Below are 23,572 nucleotides of genomic sequence, written 5' to 3'. Positions count from 1 at the left end.
TTTAGCTTTGTGGTCATTTGTGTATACTTCGTGGTGTTATGTTGTGTTGGCTACGTTGTACTGTGCATGTTATCTTACATTAAGCCAGCCAAATCCAAGGGACTTGCCAGAAGAGCCGGCTGGTTAACTGTGGAGCTGAAAACCACCACATGTAACTGCTGGCAACTAGAAAGGAAGTGGTGCACCATCAAAGAGTTAGGAGACCATAGCACCTTCAAGACAGCACCCAACCAATACTACCACCTCCTGAAAAAAACAAAGAATGCCCTAGCAGACGACATAAAAGCCAGCACAAACCGCAGCAAGAAGCTCTCACTGGAAGAACTCACCGGAAGAACCTAGAGAATCTGTCTGCCACCATTCACCTCGAAACCTAAGAAGATCATCTGTGGCGTCCCCCAAGTATTGTCCTTCTGCCCCACCCTCTTCAATGCCTACAGGACCCCCCTGGCCAACACCGTCAGATCGCACGGAATCAAGATCATCTCCTACGCCGACGACACCCAGCTCACCCTCTCATGGTCAAAAGACCCCTCCACCACCAGAGCCAATTTCTACAGATGTATGAGGAACGTCTCCAACTGGATGAAGGACAACTGTCTCAAGCATAACATGGAAAAGACGGAAGTCCTCATCTTGGGACAACACCTAGCCATGGAACGACGCATGATGGCCTGCTGAACTCGGCCCATCCGCCACCCTGACAGACCTGTCCCGCAACCTCGGCATCATATTAGACAACAAGCTATCTATGAAGAAACAGGTAAACTCAGTCTCATCTGCCTGCCTCCAAACCCTATGCATGCTTCGCAAGATCTTCTGGTGGCTCCCAGTCAACTAAAAGGACCGTAACAGGCCCTGGTCACCAGCAGGCTGGGGAATGAGAAGACACTCTACGTAGGAATCACTGCACACCTCTTGAAGAGACTACAGACAATCCTAAATTTAGCAGCAAGACTCATCCTCGACCTCCGCAGACGGATCTACATCACAACCCACCTCAAGAAGCTACACTGGCTCCTGATTCAGAAGGGATGCCAGTTCAAGATGCTGACCCACACATACAAAGTCCTGCACAACAAAGGACCAGCATACATCAAGAAACGCATGACCTTCCCCCAACTGACCAGACACCTACGATCTGCCTCCCTCTTCCTCGCAGACCCCACCCTTCAGATCCACCGAAGCAACAGGGAAGAACACTCCTCTCACACCTGGTGACCAAAGCTTGGAACGACCTTCCCCTGCACCTCAAGACCGCCTCATCTCTCCAGCAATTCAGGAAAGGACTCAAGACCTGGCTGTTCGATTGAACATATCCCCACGAAGCAGTTATCAACTCCAGCGCCTTGAGACCCTCACTGGTGATTTGCCGTGCCTTATACATACTGGATTGATTGATACTTTAAGTAAAATATTCTGGCATTCAGTGACTTTAGTGTAATCAACCATGTTGTCTCTCTTCTGCACAACTATCACACCTTTAATGAAAGATAAGTGTCCCAAGGAGGTAGGCAACCTTGATTGCCCTGTTTGGAAGTTTTTATTAGGTCTGGAGTTAGCCAAGACCTTTTGATTTTGCTAAAATTACATGCACACCCTCTATGGAAGTTTTTTTTAGGATTCCAGAGAAGGACTGAAGGTAGTGGATGGGATTTGGGGGACTTGGAAAGCAGTCCAAAAGTTGTTGGTAATCCCGAAGTACAACCCCTATCTCCTTCTCTGGAATTCTAATCTATTTCCGTTTTTGGGTATGAATCTGAGTAATCCTCTGTGGAGTGAAAACGGTATTAGGTTCGTAGGGGATCTGCTGGTGGGGGAGGAATTCTTAAGCTTTGAAGCACTCCAGCTAAAATTTGGGATCTCATCTAATCATTGGTTCTTGTATGGTCAAATAGTAAAAACAGCGACAGCTTTTAGACCCAGAATTACATCATCTACCAGTTTTCCTCTGGTAGACTATTTTGGGAACGGGGGTAGTAAAATCAAAATCATATATAGCCATCTGTTGGAGGGAATACAGGACGATCTAGAGAAAGTTGACGCCTCATTTGCAGTCAAAATAGGCGATCCTGATGTGGACTTAGATCTTGCTTTAATGTTAAATAGGAAATTATTTCGTTCATCTAACCTGAGGGCACAGCACTATAAAACAATTTTTAATCTGTATTTTACGCCGGCAAAACTTGCGGCGTGGGGTTTGGTGACGAAGGATAGCTGCCCTAGATGTGATAAAAGCCCAGCGGATTTAATACATATGTTTTATCGGTGTGAAAAACTGTCTATCATTTTGAAAGAAATTTCAATCTTTTTGGAGGGGCTTTTAAAATGTAAAATTATAATCTCTCCCACATTGATGGTAATGGGAGTAGATAGAAGTATGAATTTATGTAATAATGCGGAAGCTCTGGTTTTTATCTCTATAGCTGTTCTTCGCATTATTATTTCTGCAGGCTGGAAGGATTCTTCTCCCCCTACTTTTCAAATGTGGCTGGCGAGGTTGCTCGGGATTCATAATATAGAATCTTGCTTATTTGATTTAAAAAGTCCCGCAGTAAGGGATAAGGGGCGGGCCATTTGGGCTCCATTAACCAGCTGGAGAAACTGCTAGCAGCTGTTTATGTAATTTTTCCCTCTTATGTACCTTCATGTTTTCAGGCATTTTCACCTTATGTACCTTTATGTTTTCAGGCATTTGATGTATAACTAAGTTCACTGTTTTGCCGATTTTCTGTGTATAACATCTGTCAACTCAAATTAAAAAAAAAAAAAAAAAAAAAAGGAAGTTTTTTTTAGGTCTGGCGTTAGTCAAGACCTTTATATTTTACTAAAATTATATGTGTAATATATTTTCTTAAACAGGCTTTCAGCCAGCTCTCATCATTCATTGGTCTGTTTTTGTATCATTCACATTTTGCTTCAGCCAACTACAACATATATCATGAAGCAATGGGTTAGCCTAATTTAGCCACTGACTAACTTCACTTTCAGTGCTGCATTTCACGTTTTCAAACGGGACACAACTTCACACAAGGTAGTTCCCTTTACGGACAGTGTTTTGGTTTTTATGTTATTATTACTTTAGTGTTGCTTTTGTGTGTAGAGCCTGATGTGGTAGCAGGCTGCATTCTACCAGCTCTTCATGTTGTTTCCGTGTGAGCATAGGCCACACTCCAGCTTTATCAGTTCCCGCCACCTGCTACTGCTGTTGTAAATTCATTTTGGAGAGGCCTTTGTTATTTGACTGCTGCTCTGTCACAGCATCCCAGATTGTTTCCATTTGATACTCTTCTTTATAAAGTTATCCTCTTATTAGTATGCATGCAATGAATTGCATTTATAATTGTACACCTTTACGTCATGCTGGTATCTAAAATGAAAGAAAGAGCTCTTGCTTCCAAACAGAGATGTCTGCCATCTTGGATATTAAGGAATGTAAAGTGGGAAATTTGATCTGCCTGAAACCAACTCTCAGGATAGGGATGCACTTAAAGAAAGTTCACGATTGAAGTTCACGATTGATACAGTTTAGGCTTACAAACTTGATGACTAGATCAGAATGCATCTCTGTATATAGCAAGGCTAAGCAAACAACTCCTTGTAAAGGCCTTGGGGATGCTCAGTTAGGCTCTAGACTTGCTATCCGGACTAGGTCCACCATCTACCTGACTGACTGCCTGTGCAGTCCCTGTCTGATTATGATGTGCCCTGTCTGCCTGCAGACTGAATCTCATATGTGTAATATGTACCTTCCTCATGAATGAGTGGCCTTTATAAAGGCAAGCCATATTTATACAAGAACTGTGTGCTCTGACCCCGTATGTTAAGCTGGGTTTGGAGACGCTTTGGGCCTGCTTGCCCAGTCTGTAGTCTTCACTCCAAAGTTGTACCTAAGCAGGTTGACTACTTGATATCAGTCCCAGGGCTTTCTTTATTTTAATTTAGGTAGTTTACTGGCAAGTAAATTTGACCATGTTTTGCAAAGCGTTGGGATAACACACCTTCACTCATCTAGGACGGTAGGAAGCTCCTTTAACAGGCGTGCCTTGTCTTGTTCAAAGAAAATACAAGTCCACAAATATCAAGCAGCTTAATCTTCTGCAGCCACAAGTGAAGGCTGCAGAGCCCTTTCAGCTTCAACCCATTATCAGCATACACTGAGCCTGTCCAAGCCTCAGCAAATACGAAAAAAATACAACTGACCAGAACAAGGTGTCAACTTAATCTGAAACTCAAGCACAGCCACTTGGGGATTTTTAGGTTTCGCCTGCACAGCGGTTGCGTTGTGCTTCTGAAATCTATTGTTAATATAAATCTTAAAAGGGGCTTATATCCTGCCCTTGTTTTTCATTGGATGGTGGGTTTGCCACTTACTTTTCCTTCATTTCTATTGGTTATAGCATGCCATTTCCTGTTGTTCTTCGTGTGTTCTTTTTATCAGTTTTCATTCACTGTCAGATCCGGTGTCTTTCACTTCTCTTCTTTCTGTTTCGCCCCGCACTGTAACTTCCATTTCTTCCATGAGGCTTGTAACGCATCAATCTCCAAGCTCTGCTTTCAGCCCTGAGACCCGCCCTCGGGTTTTGCATGCAGCGGCACCACCAGAGAGACATCCATCATCCTTTCATTTGTGGAGGCTCATCCCGGTTTCAAGTGAACCAGAACGCTTGTCTTTCACATCTATGTGAGGCAGTCTGGAATGTGTTACTGAGGAGCAGGTGATACAGTAATGCATATTTTGTCAGAGGAGAGACTCTGCGTCAGGCTCTGTTTGGTGATGCTAGGCAGAGGAGAGGCACAGAATCTCATGGTATAGAGCTTATGTCCCACTATTGCAGTGCCTGGGTCATGTGTCCCTTTCTAAAGCCAGGCTGCAGTGGTGCTACAATGCCAACAGGCATCCTCACAAAGCTCTAAAATCCAACTGTAATGGTGCGGAATTACCGACAGCTGTCCTCGGGTAGTGGTGTCTTTGGCTGCAATGACGCGAAGTCACCGATAGATAACCCTTGTAATGTGGAAAAGTGACTCCCCTACAGCTTTCGACAACAGACGCTTGCTTTCCAGGGAAAAAAGCAGCTGACTGGTCCCTCGCACAGGCACCGCCCCTCCCCCACCCAACTGGGACTGAACTAAGCTCAGAGAGCAACACAATGTTGAGCTACTCCAGTGTTACATTAAGGCCACCTAAGAGTGTTAGTGCGAGCCCGGAGCTTGGTACGACTGATAAAGCGTAGTAAACAACGATTAATATTCAACATACAACATGAGCCATTAAATTAATTCCTTATTCCTCTGTCAGCGCAAACAACCAAGTACTGTGGGAAAAAGATTTTGCCTTCTCATCATCTTCCACACTGCTATATCTTGTCAAAACTTTTACTCAAAGACAATTCATAATTTATAGGACTGCATATGATTTGCGTGGTTTTCCATTGCAATTTTTGGTTTGTCAGACACTTTTAAGTTACTCTTCTCATGTCAGCACGCATTTCGAGCATGCTTGTAAGCTGTATAATTTTTTTTCTCCAACACCTTTTACCTTGTCTTCTCGTAGTTTCTACGATGCCCTTTGGTTGATATCACAACCGTACTAAAACATGTTTCTCACATTTTTTTTCCAGAACGTTGTGGGCTGCCTTTCTTTTTAGTTAAATCCTTCATCCTTCAACTATTACCACCAGCTACTGCACAATATATATTGCCTTTCTCAATAAACAAGTCCTAACACTTTTACACAGTTTCAGTAACTTATATTGCACAACTACTCACCAAGCTAAAACTTACAACAAAAAATAACGTATTATTAATCACATAGGCGAAACTTATCGCATTTACCACTCCTTGTTAGTTCTACGTTTTCTTCTTTTGTGTGGGCTCCAACTAAACTTTTCAGATAAGGGGTATGCCTGTTCTGACATCGTCTGCAGCCTCATCTGGATTTTTTCTCAATGTGATGTGCTTGTGGAAAGAGAGGGTCACTATGATGGTTGATGGGCTACAGAGTCAAAGTTCACTCACAAGGCAAAAAGTACCAGAAGGCAGAGATTTTCTGCTGTCGTTTTTTATTATGGCATAGTCAATTAGATGTTCTGTAGGAGAAAGCAAGGGTGAAAGTCATATTGGTAGGCCTTGTGCAGCTAGAGGTGTTCAAAGTGCACATAAAGTTTGATAGTTACTTCTCTCTCAAAGATCTTCATCTTGATGGAAAATTTCATGATGGGGCAATAATTGAAGGGTGCCTCTTCGGAAAGATCTGTTTTCCTGAGATTTGAGTTATCTGCTGAGATACTAAGTACAAATCCGGAGGGAGAAATTTACAGTGTCAAAGATGAGGTTGGTAGTGTCAGAAGTGATGATTTTGATAACTTACAAAGATTGAATGTACCATTTGTAGAATGGTTGCTTTAGGTTAATTAATGTTCGATATGGATTATGTGATAAGGGTTGGAACAAGTGCCAGCTAGGAATGCTGCAAAGAGTTATATCAATGTCCCTGGTGGATTTCATTTTGCACTGGACCCTTCATCACTCTACTTGGCCCTGTGTCGGGGGTTAAACCTGGTTGTCACTGTTGCCATCGCGAGGAGACATCGCCATTAGTGCTGACATTGCGAAGGGGAGAGCCGCCACATTCTGCAGCGGCTAGGGACTCCTAAGTACCAGAATCCCCTCCTGCAACAACACCTGCGGCCACTAAACTCTATTTAAGCGTGTGACAGTCCCACTGTATGGGACATGTGCGGGAAGCACCCGGGCAAAGCCCAGGTCAAGGGCGGGCCCGTCCGCGCTCATCAGAGACTGGAAGAGGCTGTGCTGGGCCTACTCTCTTGGCCGGACAATCTACATAAGGACTTTTCAGATACACACATTCCACATAACAATTGTGATTGCCTAATTACTAGCCTGGCCCCAGTGTTAATTTAAATGCTGGCTTGGGGAGCTACACGTTAACTTTTCCATGCTCCAACTCGTCTTTTTCTACACCTGCTCACACTGTTCAAACAGCAAAATATGAGAAACATCAATATTGCCAACAAGGGTAATGATTCCACACACCCTCAAGATAAGCAGCCCTTGAGGGAGGATTCTAAGGCTTCTAAAGTGTGAAAGATGCCGCAGATTAAAGAACCAAACCCTATGAACAAACTGTAGGTGCCTTCAGGAGAGAAGGAAGGGCGTGAACTTGCTAACAGAGATTGGCTAATGAGAACCAGTAGACTTAGCCATCCTTCGTTATATCTTAAAGAGAAGCTCAAACTACGAAAGCTCACCATAACACCGGCAGAAATTGTTAATTCTCACCAGGACATGTTACACTCTAACTGCAACCACTCAATATTTCTGACAAACATTCCAAAACTCAATAATTTCAACCATAAGGAAGGAGAAGATACATTAATAAATAAAACTATACATTGGATCCGTCAGGTGAGAGGGCGCCGATCACTAATAAGGGAGGACATCCTAGGAGTCCCAAGTTGTACTCAACCTGGTACTTACTTTGACTATGTTGAGCTAACTGTCCTAAATAGAGAGCTAGTTGACAATTTAGTGGCATTCGATGTGCGGACATCTTCCCTGTTTAGCACTAACATCAGTTTTAAATATAGGCGCCCTGAGTATCACTACAGTGAAGGGGTACTCCTATTCCCCACCTCTCCAGAGAATCTCCTATTCTGGATGTTGATTGACTGGAAAATCAAAAGCGCTGTTTTTCGGATGATTCTCCAGAAGCCCAAAGCACCTTACCTGTTGACCTGACACGAGTTGATGATGGTGGTTGGCCAGAAGGTTCTTCACCATTGGCTGCACTGACTTTTCCCAGTTCCACCAATTGACCACTGTTTGCCTGCTACTATTGATCAGGCCGTAGATGCGTTATCTATAATTTTCTGGAATGTGTGCGATTTAAAATCTAAAATTGCTCTTCTAGATTGGAATAACTTTATCGAACTCTACAACATATGCCTGTTGCAGGAAACTTGGTGCTTGGAACCGTTTTTTCAGCCTGGCTACATTAACTCTTCGATTCCTGCTACATGTGGTCTAGCTGGGCGGCCAACGAGAGGACTAGTCATTTGGATCAGATTAGACGTGGCCTGCAAGGTACAAGTCATGTCCAGTGATTCTTTGGATATTCTGGCAGCTTGCATAGTGACAAATTAAAAGAGTCCTGTAGATATTTATAATATATGCCAGAGGGATCAAGGGTGTCCTGAGGTCGAAAACGGTTGCGATCCTAGAAGAATATCTGGGAAAAGGCCACAGCAATTCACCCCTGATAATAGCAGGGAATCTAAATACTACCTTTGAGCCCTTAGATATTGATGGGGTTTATTTGGTGAAAGGGGAAGATGAGGCTTGGGGCAGCCCTCAGTTAGATCTGCCCCCAATAAGAAAATGGACCAAGGCTGCTTTGCAGAGGAAGGCACTCTACCTGAACTTTGGGCTAAGAGCAGTAAACAGTAGATCCATATCAGAAAGGAGGGGGGGCTTTTACCCATAATAGTCTGGCTCACTCTAGTCGTATAGATTACATCTAAATAGATTTACAAGTATGCCCCCTTGTGAAGGATTTGATTGTAACTAATGGGATTAAGAGTGACCCTAAACCACTGTGTCTCAGCATGGAATCTTTGTGCCCTAAGCCAGATAGAATCCCATACACCATGACCACTACTAGGGAAGTATTTCCTACAAATGACAGGAGGCAAATTAAATGGACGCAGATGGTAGACTCTCCTGACCTTCTGGAGGCTATATATAAAGACTTACAAGTTTGTTTAGCAGAAGTGAAAGCAGGTGGCTCTGGTCCAAATGGTAATGAAGCAATCGTTGAAATGCATAATACTTTCTTTAAAAAAAAATTACTTTAATTTGTTACCCAGAATTCCTCCTCAAAGAAAAAAACATCTAAAGCCAATACTTGGTTTAATGGGGAATGTAGGCGATTATGCAGGAACCTGGGTCGGGCACTTAGATCAAACAATATTCATTTGAGTCGCCTAGCAACAAAGTCATATAAACTGCCACAGGTGGCTAGACCTGAAACTGGCCTCTACCTCAAAAGATTCTACTAGATTCTGGGCCATAGTTAAATGGGGAAGTGATGGCCGTGCGCCTAGCCCCCATAATCATATTGCCCCCTCTGTTTGGGTTGATCATTTCATCGTTTTGTATTCTTCATACCCCGCTACCATCATAATGGAAGAAGACCCAGGCACGCCCTGCATAGTTAATCCCTCTCCTTTGTCGACCCTCACTTTCAAGCTAGCTGATGTTTTCCACGCTCTGAGTGCAGTAGCCTGGCCCTGGCAGTATTCCAGCAGATGTCTTTTTACAGGACAGAGATGAATGGGCCAGGTACATACTGATCCTGTCCAATGCCATTGCGAGTGGGGCCTCTATACCGTAATCCTGGAAGGGAGCTGAAGTCATCCCAGTTGATAAGAAAGGTGATAAATCTTTACCATCAAAATAAAAGGCCAATTAGTTTAATTGATTGTGTCCAAAAAGTCTTTGCCCGTTTAATCTTGGGTAAGGTTCAAGAATGGATCACCAGTGATGATATTTTGTCACCCTTCCAAGCTGGATTTTGCAAGAAGATGAGTACAGTGGATCAGGTTTTCCACTTCCTCCTCTTATATTGGAGGACGGTGGTGATGAATGGGACAGCCTTTATGTTTTCTTTGTCGATTTTAAATCTGCCTTCGACCTGGTCCCTCGAAACAGACTGTGGCCGGTGCTAAAAGCCATGGGTATGCCCTCAGACCTATTAACTATCCTGCACAAGGACAACTTTGCGTAGGTCCATTGGGGCAGCCAAGGCAACCTAATTGATAGATTTCCAATAACCAAAGATGTCCGCCAAGGCTGCAGTTTGGCTCCCACCCTGCTTTCTCTGTTCCTTAATGATGTTTCCACTTTCTCTCAAGCACTCCTATTGGCACTCCCTTCCTGGCTGGCATAAAAACACCCATACTGTCATTTGCGTATGGCACGTTGCTAGTCTCCAGAGGCTCATACATTTAATCGGATGGATTGGCTTAGACATGTGAAAAACTACTAATGGCCATTGGCTTGCAATCCTTTCTGGAAAATCTAACTGCTGAACTGATTCCATCTGTACAGACGATAAAGAAACAATACTGGATGCGGGTCAGACAAAGTGAGGCTGAAGTGACACAAAGCTCATCTCTAACGGGGACATTTTTAGATTTCAAATGCGACAGTTTTTTAGAACCCTATTGGAGTGACATTGCAGTTCCTTCAGAAAGGAAATTATATTGTCAGTTCAGGGTTGGTACACTGCCCCTAAAAACATTCACTAATAAATGGGACTTGTTAGAAATGGGATTTCTGGTTGGCTATGGCAAGCGCCAAAGCCAGGCAGAAACCACCACTCTAGTCAGGGCAAGGGAGTTACACGCTGAAGATAACCCCCTGCTCACCCCCTTGGTAGCTTGGCAAGAGTAGTCAGGCTTATCCCAGAGGCAATGTGTAAAGCGTTTGCGCAACACACACACACAGCAGCAACACACTAGGCACACCACAAAAGAAACTCCACACAAGGTTATATAAAAAATAGCCTTTGTATTATCATAAACACATTAGAAACATCATCACACATTTACACTGTGCCAACTGGCACTGGCAATATTCACAGGGGATTATATACAGGACAGGGCCAATTGGGCCACTTTCAGGACCATCAGAACAGGTAAGTAAATATAAAACGCAGCCAGTAACTACTGGTCCCATAATGACCTAAGCATTATCACATTAGCATTAGACACCATCCTAAAATATCATAGTATGACATTAGACAATAAATCATATTAGGCCCAAACCTCATTAGCATAAACACATTAAGCACTAGGCCTCACCAGCATAAACACAGTATGCAATAGCCTCCTAAGCATAAATCACATTTAGGGGCATAAATCAGGGCGCATAGATCACATTGGGCACATACCTCACATAAATAACATTTTGCAATCACCATCTACAATGACCCCAGGCCATCTGGCCATACACTGGGGCTCAAAGGCCCTTTGTCCAGAAAGTCATGGCTTTAGGGGGGATCTCTCAAATAACCCCCTGGCTGCCTTGGCAGCAAACACAAAGTGCACACTGGGGCTTGGGGTGCAACTCAACCCTTCTTTACTGACAACGAACTGGCCCCCAACGTTGCAGTTGCCTGCTACGGTGGCGCAACTGAAGAACAAAACAGGCACTGGCGCTCCAGGCCTTGAGTCCCCCACTGGGACTCTTCAAAACAATTGGCCCTGGTGGAACTGTGCTGCTTAGGGAGCCCCACTCTGGGGCTCGGAACCCAAGACTACCCAACCGTTGCAGCTGCCCACTGTCCGGCGAGGCAGCTGTTGGGAAAATGACCCCGGGCACCATGGTGCCTTGGAAGCCCCCCTCTGGGGCTTTGAAAGACAATGACCCTCACCGTTGTAGTGGCCCGCTCTCCTGCGGGACCACTCAGGCACCGACAATGTGCCTCGGGGTGCCCCTCTCGCCTGGGCTCTTTCTCGGGACTCCGCTTGGGCTGGGGACGACACTGGCAGTGTGCTGGTATCGCACCTGCTCTTAGGGCCTCTTCTCCCGTTCTCCTCTCATCGGTGCAGTCTTGGAGGCTCCATCTCTGCTCAGGGCTCCTACCGGCACACGGGGGCCCGCCTCCTTCTACTGTACATCCGACGTCCTCTTCCCTGCCAGCTGGCCATGCCCCCAACCAGGCACTGCCGCCTGGCTTCCGGGTCAGGCCGTAGCGGTGATTTCTTGTTTTCGCTTGGCAAAGTGCGGGTGGGCACCCGCTTGTTAAAATAAAGGTAATTGCGGGGTGGGCTCCCGCTAAAAACCCCAAATGCGGGGTGGGCACCCACTCTAAAGGCACTGATGCGTGGTGGGCTCCCGCTCGTTTTTTAAGCATAAATCAGCGGGGTAGGCTCCCACAACAGCATAAAGGCGGGGTGGGCTCCCGCCTCAAGATACGCACAAACGCGGGGTGGGCACCAGCTCTTCCAGAGGCATAAAAACAGCGGGGTGGGCTCCCGCTTCCCATGCACTGCGGGGGAATCCCCACGTCGGGATTCCCTCGGAAACAATCGCAGCTTAGCGCTGCAAAGCCCACGAGCTTCTCTTCCCTCTGCAGGACTGGAGCTCCCTCTCTGGGGCTCCTGTAATAAAAATATGGTGCTCACAGGGCGCTAGGGCTCCAGAGTCCAGGGACGACGCTGGGCCCAGGCAGGCCAGCACACAGGGCCCTCCAGCAGGGAGGAACTCCCTGGTGGCGGTTCCTCCTGGGGCCCAGCTGCAGCAAGTCCCCTCAGCACAGGAAAAGCACAACTTTCATCGGGTCACAGCCCCTATATTTATATCACCATTTCCTTTGTCTGAAGTACAGGGCTTTGAGGGAACCAGATGCAACTGGTTCAGGGGGGAATTGGAGCACTTTGTTTACAAGACTCCTCTTCCCCTTTGTCAGGTGGGGGCTCGTCATCAGACACACCACAGGCGGGCGGAGCCAGCATTGTACAGGCTAGGCTCAGGCCTATTCAGGGACCAGGGACTACTCCTCCCACTACTCCAAATGCAGATGTCCCATTCAGCCTACTGCTGACTAACCCTGCCCCTCCTGGAGCCACACACACCTCACCCGCCCCTGTCACTCAAAAGCCAGACATGCAATTCACATCAGACAGGCGGACACATAGCACAACTTCTAAAAGTGGCATTTCTAAAATAGTTATAATAAATCTGCGCACACCATTGCGCAGCATTTATTATCACTGTTCCAAATATGCCAAACTTGACCACGCTGCAACTGTCATATCAGGGATTACCACTGAAACACTTATCAGGGAATCCCCAATGCATTCCTATGGGAGGGCAGCCCCACAGTTGTGAGAAACCAAAATGGCTGTTTGTCACTACCAGGACATGTCACACACTTAAGGTACATGTCCTATCTTTTATCTACAATGCACCCTGCCCATAGGGCTAGCTAGGGCCTACCTTAGGGGTGAATGACATGCAGTAAAAAGGGGGACAAAGACATGGTACACACTTTAGGTGCCGCGTCACAGCGGCAGTAACACTGCCCGCACAGGCCCTGCAATGGCAGAGGCCTGGGATAGGTTTGAAAGGCTACTTTGGAGGGTGGCGCAATCAGCGCTGCAAGCCCACCAGTGTAGCATTTAATTCACGAGCCCTAGGTATATGAGATACCACTTTACAAGCGACTGACAGGTAAATTAAATAGGCCAAACAGGTGTAGACCAATCTTACCATATTTATCACAGAGAGCACACGCACTTTACACTGGACAGCAGTGCTAAAGTGCCCAGGGTCCTAAAGCCACCAACACCATGTCAGAAAAAGCATTGAAAATGCAATAGGTCTCACCTTTGATTAAGTTAAAGCCATTTGCTTTGCTATACAATGCCATTAGCAAAGCAAATGGCTTTAACTTAATCAAAGGCGAGACCTATTGGATTTTCAATGCTTGTTCAAAGAGCATTCACTCCCCCACTCGTGTCCTGCAGAGCCGAGTCTTATTGCCGACGTTACCCTAGATTACACAATTTAGCACTAACATGGGAATGAAACGTGGCCCTATCTACCCGCTGCAAGACCCCCGGGCCTGCGTCTTTGCTATGCATTACCAGTCCACAGCCACCAATATATTCAATCTATTCAGCCAGGAACCTGCAGGTCGGTTTGTGGTTATCGTGCCCCACCTAACAACCGACCCATGAGGCCACGCCTGCTCTAGATGCCCCTCCCTCTGGCCGCCATCTTTGCAGGCCTGGGCTTATCTGTGGCAAAACATCGGTACTTGAACTAATGGTGTAACTGGTTCTTTCAATGGAAAGGAACCAAAACTTCAACTCCAAGATCACAATAGGTTATCAAATGAAAGGTCAGGGTGGAAACAGGGCGTGCTGACCACTTGGCATCAGGTGGCAGCCTTACACATAAGACCATTTGGGGGTTGAGCGAGATTTTTGTCACATTATAAAAAAATAGTAGCCCCCCCCTTGTTTCCTTTTAATTAGGTTGGGACCCATATAGAATAAAACTCATCACAGAGCTTCCCATTACCTATTTTACATTCACATCCTACATCTACACATGCCTAGGCCCCTCACACCCACAGCACCGATACGGCGAGGAACAAAAGATCTCCGATAAAGAGCCCCTCTATGGGTGCCCGTCTAGCATTGAAGCGCCGGCTCGACGAGGAGCAGACCCATATGTTGAAGCAGGACACCTAGCTAGCTGGGTGTGTGAGGGTCCTAGTTCCCACAGGAGGTATTCCCCACCTGCTCACTTCCTAGAGTACACATAGGAACTTCGTACCTTTCTGGTTCTAGCCTTACACATGAATCAGGCACACAACTGTATATATTAACACCACACTCCTGCCGCGCCAAAACCAATGTATATAATGCTGCTAAATACAAGGCACTTCACTAACACCTGTGCACACACCACCAACATAAACACAATACACTCATGCCACGCCAAAAGTTCACAATTACAGACCTCACAATAGTACGGCAACCAAACTGAAGACCGTCCCTAGCGCGTAGACACTGCACTAGTAGCAGATCAGCACTATAAAGATAGCACAGTAAACAAACTAAGCGGGCAAGACGTATGACAGAGAATGGTAACCCCCGTTCGCACCCTCATCAGTGCACCCCGTGGAAGAGAAGGGCGTGGGCACTGCAGCGCTCGCTTTCACTGCCTGGCGAGCTCCCACGGCCTCACCAAGCCGACACGCCCGGTCAATCAGCAGCATGCCTGTTGTCCAGGCTTGTCCACAGCGCTTCCTCGGCACAGGAGGTTATTTCATGTTGGCAGGAAGTGGGCGGTGACCTTGCAGGCAGCACCTTACTCCTGGTTGTCGCTTGGAGGCGCCCATGAGCCCGCGTGCCGGAGATGTTGTCTTGTATCCAGAGAAAGGCCGGAAATAAAGACAGACCTCATTTCTAATCTGAGGTGAACCGGAACAGCAGCTCTAAGTGGCACTTTGTGAAAGGCGTGGAACCGCTGCCGCTCAAAAATGGACGAGCGGGCACCTTCAGGGCACCGAAAAGGCTCAAGGCACTCGCTGACCGATGCTGCAGTGTAGAGAGGATGGGGCACGGAGTACCTTTATGCGTTAACTTTAGGTGTGTTACACCTCGATCCCGCCTGGTGCTGTGTGCGATGGTGCTAGACTGCATCCGGGCCTCGCGCTGCCTCTCGCAGTCTTTCTCTGGGTAATTAACATCTTCCACCGCCGCCCCCCTCTTTGTTCCCTGACACTGATTGCCTGTTTCCTCTCAGTAAACAGTTGGGTGCACAGCATATACCAGTTGTGATCTCCTGCAGCCCACAGAGACTCCCTGCTGGGACCCCTGGGCCTAGACATCTGCAAACAGCCACCCCGGCATAGACAGGCCGCACCGCTGCTTCCTGGCACATCCGCCATGCGCGGGGATTCTCATTAAGTAATCAAGACCATGATAAACCCGAGCCATTATGACGGCAACAGACACAGTCACAGATATCGGCCAATGACGATAAATGAGCTCTGCTTCACAAGCAGCCGCACCTACTGGGGGGGAGACATAAGCGGGCATGACATTGGGGGCAAGCCCCCTTCTCTTGGAACCAACCTAGCTCCAACGAAAGGTGACCCCCCTTTCCCGCAGAACTGCTTCTCTGGCAGGGGACAGGGAGTAACTAGCGCTGCGAGGCGGCCTCCTGGTGATATGTCAGCTTTACGTATCGGTAAATAAAATAAACAGACATAAGCACGGATATCAATGCCATGGGGGGGAATCAGGCCTGTGTCCATAAAATATTCTGTGCCTTCTTTAAAACGCTTGGTGCAAAGCCGACAATTGTTTGGGCCACAAGAAAAGCAAACCCATTTGTCTCACTATACTGCAAGTGGGAGAGGAGGGGGAAGTGCTGGGAACAGGCGCCCTCGGAATGCCTGTACGCCGCGGCTCGTCTGCTTCACAGCCGTCATGAAGACTTTTCTTATCTGCTTCTTAAATAAACAAGCAGATAAGAAAAGTCTATTGGCACAAGATGGCGTCGGACTGTCCACTGTCCGTACATACACGCGCATGCTGTTAGGTTTGGATAAATGGCGAGAGCAGCCATCTTTGTCCATCCCTACGCGTGCATGTACGAATTTCAAAGAATCGATTGCAAAAGGCCCTCGCTTGGCAAGCGCAACGCATGCGCTGCTATCGCCAGGCGAGACCTAAAAAAGACTAGTAAAAAAAGGCAAAAAGTTTAGGAATGACCCTGCAAAAATGGCCAAGTCCAACAGGACTCAAATGGCGCTGCTCAGTGCCCTAAGTGGAAGAGTTTCCCAGAATCCATTGCTCACATTTTTTTTGTCTGCCCAGGATATGCTGCCCAACAACAGAAATTAATAAAACTGTACACAGCTGGAACCTGGCATACCATTCTTAAGACTCTTAGGGGCACATGCATCAAGCAATTTTGCGATTGCAAAAAAGTGTGATTTGCAAAAATCGGCTGTTTGTGATCGCAAAATGGCCGTTTCCAATGCATGAATGTTTTTTAAATTTGCAATTTAGATAATCTCAATTCTTGGAGATTCCCTAGATTCTAAATACAAATTGGGAATCACAAATTGGGATTCCCTAATGCACATGCAAGAAGCCTTTTTTAAATGCGAATGGTGCATTTAGGAAAGGCTAATTAAAATCAACTTCAAGTTGATGTTAACCATGTGCATACTTTGAAAAATGCACAAAACTGCATTTTTCGAAGTGCCATGTGGCACACACATGCCCATAGGGCATGTATGTGTCTTACATGTGCACCCTTTTTTTGGGGTGCCTCAGTGGGGACTTAGGCACCCGGGCACCCTTGCCTTTGCATTACCTAATTTGAGATTACCAATTAGGTAATCACAATTTAGGCAATGCAAGACCATTCTCACCTATGGGCCTTGAGGCCCATAGGAAATAGCTATTCCCTAGGAAATAGCTATTCCCTAATTGCATTTGCGATTCTGAAGAAATCGCAATTAGAGAATTGCTATTTGCTCTCTGTTTTGTTGCATTGCATTTTGCGATTACCAAATAGCAATTTCTATAAAATCGCAATTTGATAATCACAGAATGAAACTTTGATGCATGTGCCCCTTAGCTCGGACCCCAAACCAACCCACGCCTTAGCATTGGCTACATTTCTGGGCTGGTCTTGGGCTATTACAGCCTGAATCCTTACTAATACAGAGTAACAAATGAACTTTAGTATAAATTTAAAGAAGGAATTATGTTTTAAAGTCCGATATGTCTCTTTGACTTCATTCTTTAAGTAACATCTAAGCTTTTAAATATGTTTTTAGCTTTTCCCATGTATTCTTGCTCAAATCTGTAATTTTATGAACTATTATGGAGGCGCTAGAAGTACTATAATTCTGTATATTGCAATGCCTCGACCCTCATACTAGTTTACTTCTTGATTTATTTTTACATATATTTTTATGAACTGTTCTCTTATAATTGTATATATTGTACATGTTTTTATTGCTTTTATGACAATTATTGTTTAAAAAAATCTTATTTTATTGATTTGTAGTAGTGGTATGCGTTTCCTCTTGATGTGAAGTGTCCTCCCTTTATGCTTTTCAGGTAGTAGTCTGACTGGTTTTGATAATATGTTTTTTCATTGTTGTGGGCTATCTTGATAGGCATGAGGTTTGTAGATTTCCACTAGGAATTGCTTTGTAGGCACAGTTGCGCAGGATCTGTTGGGGTGCAGCGTGGTTGTGTAGAATGATGGTGATAGGCATTGTGGCGGGGTCTTTGGTGTCGAAGCTGTCATATGTTATGTTATGTTAAATAAATTTATAGGGGCGCAACTAACACCATTAGGTTTCTTGGCGCCAAAGTAAAGAGAGCAGAAGATAGCGCAAAGGCCGTTTATTGATAAGATTCTGTGAAAAGAAAAGTTTTAAGGACAGATCTGAAGCTGGGGTACGAAGTGGTCAATCTCAGGGACAAGGGGAGGGAGTTCCAAAAAGTGGGAGCCAGGAAGGAGAACTTGAGCCCGCCGTGTTTCTTCCTCTTATATCTAGGGATGGAAAGCAAGACCATTTGGGAAGACCGGAGAGTGCGGGAAGGGACGTAGGATTGAAGAAGGGAAGAAATAAAGAGGGGGCCCTGGCCGGCTAGAGATTTGTAAATGATACAACCCAGCTTGAACTTACAGCGGGCGGCTACAGGGAGCCAATGAAGGCTCTTTAGGAGGGGACGGACATGATGATCTCTAGGGAGGCAGTGGATCAGGCGGGCAGCCTGATTCTGGATCAGCTGAAGCCGCCTGAGTTGGTAGGCTGGGATGCCTACATAGAGCGCGTTGGCGTAGTCTAACCTCGATATTACAAGCGCCATCAGGGCCAAGGTAAGAGCCTCGGAAGTAAGTAGCCGGGAGATTTTCTTAATTTTCCTTAATTGGAAATGGCTGGAGGAGACTACCGCGCTAATCTGGGGCGTCATGGAGAGATTACTACTGATGACGACTCCCAGACTTTTAACACAGTTGGCGGGGCTAGGTGGACTGCCAAGGCTGAGAGGCCAAAAAGAAGAATCCCAAGGGTTGAGGGGACCCCCGACAAGAACGAGTTCGGTCTTGTCGGGGTTGAGCTTCAGATGGTTTGAGCTCATCCAGTTGCTGATAAAGCACAGGGTATTTTGAAAGGTGGCAATAGAGTCAGCAGAGGAGTTGATGTTGAAAATTAGTTGTATGTCATCAGCATAATTGAATGCTGTGACATTGAACTGACGGAGGGCGCGGATAAGTGGGGAAAGATACAAATTAAAAAGGAGGGGGGAGAGGGAAGAGCCTTGTGGGACACCACAGGACAGTTTGACCTGGGAGGCAGTAAACTGGGATAGTCTGACAGCTTGATGGCGTTGGGTCAGAAAGGATCGGACCCAGGCCAGAGCGGTGCCCTGGATGCCAGCCTCCCTGACACGATCGACCAAAATTTGATGGTCGACCGTGTCAAAGGCGGCCGACAAGTCCAGGAGGACCAAGGCCTGGCAGATGTTCACGTCCGCGCCCCTGCGCAGTTCCTCCATAACAGAAAGGATGACGGCTTCTGTTGAGTGCGCAGGTCTGAATCCAGCCTGCTGGGGGTCCAGTACACCAGATTCTTCCACAAAGGAGCTGAGAGCGTGAGTGACGTGCGACTCTAGAACTTTGCTAAGATAGGGAAGAAGAGAGATAGGGCGAAAGTTGCTCATGATGGAAGGGTCTGCCGAAGGTTTTTTGAGGATGGCAACCACCTCGGCCTGTTTGAAGGGTCCCGGAACCTCCCCTATGGCTAGAGAGTTGTTCAAGAGGGCAAGGGGGGGGTCAGGACAGGCGGTAAAAACTTCTCGAAGGACCGAGGGGAGGCAACAATCGCTGGGAGAGCCAGAAGAGACGTTGTGTAGGAGTGAGAGAAAGTTATCCTTGGAAATAGGAGGGAAGTGAGTAAAGGTGTGTGTGGGAGAATAACTGGGGACACAAAAGGATGTAGGGGCAGGTGGGGAGGTGGAAATGCTAGTTTTAATTTTGGTGATTTTCTCCACAAAGAATTGATTAAGAGAGTCGCACAAGGATTGAGAAGGGAGAGGGGCTAAGATGACTCTTTCCGGGTTGGATAATTCATCCACTATAGAAAAAATATCTTTAGATTTATTGGATGAGTTTAAAATTTTGCCTGAGAAGTAGCATGATTTAGCCACAGTAATAGCGTTCTTGTACTCCTTCAGCCGAGACGAGAAGATAATTTTCGATTCGGGGGAGTAATCCCGGCGCCAGCGTCTCTCTGCCTGGCGGAGAGTAAGTTTGTGTGAGCGGAGCTCAGCGGTAAACCACTTTTGAGCATCGTGCCTGCGCCTTGTCTTAACCGGTTTTAGTGGTGCCACAGAGTCGGCCGCGGCGGTAAGCCAGTGTGTGAGGGTTTTGGACTGAAGGTCGATAGAGATGTTGGGTCCAGTCATGAGTGGGGGTGAAGAACTCAGGAGAGCCGTAAGTTTGTTAAGGTCGGCTTTATTCCAATTGCGCGCCAGGAAATTGGATTGGTGGGCAGCGGTGATAGGGGAAGACAGGAATACGGAGAAAGTGATGAGGTGATGGTCAGACCAGAGACAAGGGGCGATGAGGGGAGCAGAGATGGCAAGAGAGGTGGTCCAGACTTGGTCTAAAATGTGGCCTTTAACATGTGTGGGTGCATGTATATGTTGAGTGCAGTTAAGGCTCAACATTAGGTCAGAAAAAGCACGCGAATCAGCAGTTTCATGAGTGTCTGATGGCCAGTAATTAAAATCGCCCATGATCAACACGTTGGAATTGCTGATGGTAAGCTGGGTGATCATGTTACCGAACAGGATAGAAAAGTCAGGCATAGATTGAGGGGGGCGATAGGTCAACACACAGATGAGTGAAGACCCAGGCTGCTCCAGTCTTAATACGAGACAGTCTGTCGAGGCGATACTAGGAAAGAACACTGGGGAGAACCTAATGGGGTGTCTGATGATGGCTGCAACGCCGCCGCCCGCTTTACCAGCAGGGCGGTTGGTCTGCAGGATGTAGTAGCCTGGGGGAATGGCCGCCAGAACGTCAGGAGATGAATCGTCAGTGAGCCAGGTCTCGGTCAAGAACAGGACATCAGGCTGTTCCGAGTCCAGGAGGTAAAATATTTCTGATTGATGACAGACCAGGGACCGGGTGTTAAGATACATCACAGATAATGGGGAGGAAGTAGAGCGAGGGAGAGACTGGGCCCGGGACGCGGGATTTGAAGAATGGACGCCATTATCGAAGAAGATAGGAGAAATTTCCGGGAACGAGGTTCTAGTCGTGAACAGATTATGAAGAAGCAGTTTCGGTACGGAGAGGGGGGGTGGGAGGGCAGGATCATGAGCACAGACTAGAAAGGAGCGAGTGTAGATGAGTAAGGGAGCAGAGTGACATGCCCCATGCCCCGGCCTGCCGCGGACGGGCGCAGACGGGCGCAACTCCGGCGCGCCTACGTCGCGCCCGCTGCGCTCGTCCGCTGCGCCGACACATGGAGGCCGTTTAAATAGGGGCGGAGCGAGGGTGGAGTTCAGGGCTCCACTCCAATCAAACGATCCCAATCAAAGATGGCGGCCGCTACCGGCGGGGACCGGCGATCTCAAACAGCCCCCAGCCAGCAGAATACCTGGAATGATAAGGTATAGCTATTTTACCTGCATAACAAAAGTACAGGGGTTACCAATAAAAGTTTTAAAACACTCGCGTAGGGTGAAAGCGCCGACCGCTCGAATCAGCGGGACGCTGCACAGTAAAATTGAGGAGATGCAGGAAAAGGTTCTGAGAGCTCTCTAAGCGTCTGCGCGCCAGCCCACTGCCACTGGGCTACAAACAAACACGAAGCGAGGCTCAAAGCGTGCTCCTAAATAGGGGCGGAGCGAGGGTGGAGTTCAGGGCTCCACTCCAATCAAACGATCCCAATCAAAGATGGCGGCCGCTACCGGCGGGGACCGGCGATCTCAAACAGCCCCCAGCCAGCAGAATACCTGGAATGATAAGGTATAGCTATTTTACCTGCATAACAAAAGTACAGGGGTTACCAATAAAAGTTTTAAAACCCTCGCGTAGGGTGAAAGCGCCGACCGCTCGAATCAGCGGGACGCTGCACAGTAAAATTGAGGAGATGCAGGAAAAGGTTCTGAGAGCTCTCTAAGCGTCTGCGCGCCAGCCCACTGCCACTGGGCTACAAACAAACACCCAGTTTATTGCATAGATCTGCCTGATCTTGTGGTGGAAGAAGGTGCCCAGTTTATTGCAGAGGTCTTGGGAGGGTGGGACGTCTGTGGTCTCACTGTTGGGCCTGGCGAACTCCTTGACGATTGCGAAGCGTTCTTTGCTGTTGTGTGCATTGGCGTTTATTCTGGTTTTCTTTGTGGTTTTGAGGAGGAGATGGTGTGCGTTGATGGCAGATTTGAAGGTTGCATGGGTTTTGTTGTTCTTCCATCTCTTTTCGAGTCATCGACAGGAGTGTCTGGCCTTGTGGAGGGCGGGAGTGAACCAGCTGTCTTTCTTGGAGTGTTGCGTGCCTGGTATCTTCTTGAAGGGTGCCAGAGTGTCGGCGCAGTTGGAGATCCATCAGTGCAGGTTGGGTGCAGCGTTGTTGGCGTCTATTGGTGCTGGCGAAGTGGTCGCGCCGAGGAGGTTGGCGGTGCCATGTTCCAGCTGCGCCGGGGGGGCAATGAGGTTGGTAGTGTGCAGTGGGCATGAGGAAATCAAGATGCATGCAGTGGTAGTTGATCTAGAAGAGTCCAGTGGTTTGGCTGTAGTTGATATTGAGCGTGTGTCCGGCTGTGTGGGTCGGTGCTGTCACTAGCTGCTTGAGTCCGCTTATAACGTCATCACTTGGAATGTGCGGGCATGGGTTCTGTTTATAAGAGACTTAGGGTTCTGGCACAATTGCACAGGCATTGTGCACACATTACATTCTTACAAGAAACCCACCTCATCATGCACGAGGCTCAGAAGTTACATGAGAAATGGAGAGGGCAAATCTTTTATGCAGCCTACTCCACTTATGTGCGTGCGGCTGTGGTATGGCTCCGGGCTGGTGTTCCGTTTGCAGTGCTGGAAACCAGGATCGACACGCAGGGTCGCTATGTGCTGCTAAGGGGAAAATTAGATGGAGCAACGATTGGGCTTGGGTGCGTATATTCTCAGTAAAATCTCCACGCCAACTTGGAAATCAATACTGGTGGCAATCAAAGCTAAACTGATAACAATGCTAGCTTACGGATCAGTAACCTTCCCGGGAAAGCTAAGCTCAAACTCAGAGTAAGGTCTTTCGACTCATGTTCCACCTCCCGCAGAATATCTCACCTGCACACATTCGTTTTTAGTTCGAACTTCAAGAGCAAGGACTGGAGCAACAAAGAGTCCTTCTCAAGTCTTTGTCATCTCTAAGAATGGGGCCCCGGACAGAGTAAAATCACTTATCTGGGAAAAGATTCAGGAAAACAGTAGAACGAACTGCTGGGCCCGTGCGAGAAGTGAGTGAGGCTTTAGAGGCGCTCGACTCGCAACATCTTTGGGAAGCGCACTTACCCCGCAATGCTTTTAAACTCGCAATGAACAAACAAAGCTATTATCGTGGGCGCGAGACAAGGGGTGCTTTCGAAAGCACACACACTCGTGGCTATGCATTACCACATACACATTGCCGACTCCACAGAGATATATGTTTGAATAAATCAGAGGTTATTATAGATCCAGGTGTTTAGCGCTAAGATTTGGCCTAACTCCAACAATTGATGCGCTGCCGCCATCGGCCCCAAAACCTAGTTTGCCGGTTTGCAGGCTGTGATAGGGGCAAAAAAAAACTTGTTGCATATAATGTGCATATATTCCCATTTTGCAATTTGCACACAGAAAGCTCTTACGTAACATCTTTATTACTCACGGAATAAGATAATGACGTCACACCCGTCTTTTCTGCTTGCCAGGCTCGAGT

The 23,572-nt window shown here is 47.0% G+C and overlaps 1 protein-coding gene across 2 annotated transcripts in view; it reads left to right on the top strand.

The window, feature by feature from the left end:
* The window catches only part of CCDC83 (coiled-coil domain containing 83), a 112,862-nt gene that overhangs the window by 5,662 nt on the left and 83,628 nt on the right, over positions 1-23,572 (top strand). The window lies entirely within an intron of this gene.

The sequence above is a fragment of the Triturus cristatus genome, chromosome 8 (assembly GCF_964204655.1).
Source record: "Triturus cristatus chromosome 8, aTriCri1.1, whole genome shotgun sequence".
Lineage (NCBI taxonomy): Eukaryota > Metazoa > Chordata > Amphibia > Caudata > Salamandridae > Triturus > Triturus cristatus.
Note: the sequence above shows the minus strand (reverse complement) of the source record. Positions and strands in the feature narration are given on the sequence as shown.